Source organism: Zootoca vivipara, chromosome 1 (genome assembly GCF_963506605.1).
Source record: "Zootoca vivipara chromosome 1, rZooViv1.1, whole genome shotgun sequence".
In the NCBI taxonomy this organism is placed as follows: domain Eukaryota; kingdom Metazoa; phylum Chordata; class Lepidosauria; order Squamata; family Lacertidae; genus Zootoca; species Zootoca vivipara.
In genome coordinates, this window is record NC_083276.1 from 92,640,651 (window position 1) to 92,642,247 (window position 1,597).

Below are 1,597 nucleotides of genomic sequence, written 5' to 3' on the forward strand. Positions count from 1 at the left end.
GTGCTTTTTTGTTCTGTCCCATGTACCACAGGCCCATGGGCCTTGCTTCTACTTTTTGCTGCTATAGCCAAATTAAGAATACTCGTATCAGGAGGGCCAGCTGCCAGGTCCCTATTGCTGGCTAAAGAATTGGGAGACGGTATGTTCTTATGGGCAACATTCTGTGTGGCCTGAGCTGAGATTCCCTAGAGATCTTCAAATAAATCCTTCCTAATTGCCCACAGTGATGGGGGCTAACCAGCATGCATGCTGTTGTTACTCTGGAGGATTCAGCAGGAAGCTGGGAGCAGCTGCCAGAGAAGCATTGTGAGAACTTCTCGCATTCCTGCACATGCCAGCACTTAAAATGAGCCATTTGTCTTTACAAACGCGATAGCTGTTGCGAAGGAGAACAGAAAGCTGATCTTGGGCAGATGCATTAAAACCGGATGGTTCCACTGGGATGCTGTGGAAATGTGGCACGGCTGTGGTTTCGTAGGCAGGTTCCAGCGAAAGTGATGTACAAGGCAGGGCTTGAAACACAGTCACTTACCGTGTTTCTCCTAAAATAAGCCATATCCCGAAAATAAGCCTTACCCCGAATATAAGCCATACCCCGAAAATAAGCCATAGTGATAGGCAGTTTAACCACTGTACCATACTTAATAATAATAAAAAAGACATTCCCCTGAAAATAAGCCACCGTGTGTTTTTTTGAGGAAAAATAAATATAAGATGGTGTCTTATTTTTGGAGAAACACGGTATCTGTTCAGGGCTTTGGGGCAGATGCCTTTAATATATGAGGAACACTATTATACTAACTTATGTGCAGAACCAGCGGAAAATATATTGTTGCTGAACCTAGTAGTTTAAATTGAACAGCATTATCTACAAACAAGTCTGTGCGTTTTTCTATATAATTCTATATATTTTTAACAGCGTATATAAGCAAAATCACATAAAGCCAGAACAAATTCCAGAACGGGCCCACATTGCCATCCCTACCTGTCCAGTGTCAGTGCTGAGAGGGCCTTGCCTTGCCCTATACAAGGTTTTTAAGCCCCTCGTCCTGCTTACTGGGCTCTGGGAAGGTTGCATGAGGGCTCTTGCAAGATTTCAGAAGGCCCTTCCAGGAGTTTTTCCCTGTAAGATGCAAGTCACCTGTATAGTCTAGAAAACTGGTGCATTTGAGGCGATAGTCTGCTTTTTGGTTATGAATATAAGGCTGATTGTATTTTGCAGTAAAAAGAAAGGCCACTTTGCACTAAGAAATGCAAGGTTACGAACTCAAATGATTCAATAATGTGCTTCATTTGCATGTAGTTATTGCGGTATTTGGATTTTAATGTAATTTGGATTTCATTTTAATTTATTTTACAAGGGCATGAAAGGAGAGGTGAACCATGGTGGGAGTTTGTAGTGGCATCAGATCATCCTGTTCTTCAGCTTTCCTGATCAAGTATCTCAAGAAAACTCTTGTGCTGGACTGGCCTTTGATTCTGTTTCCGTTCGCAAACCATGTCACTGTAAGACTATTTGAGGAATATGAGGAAACAATAGGTGGTATAATCATTCCTGGACCCCACAACCCAGTCTGTGGACTAGCATAGCCTAAAG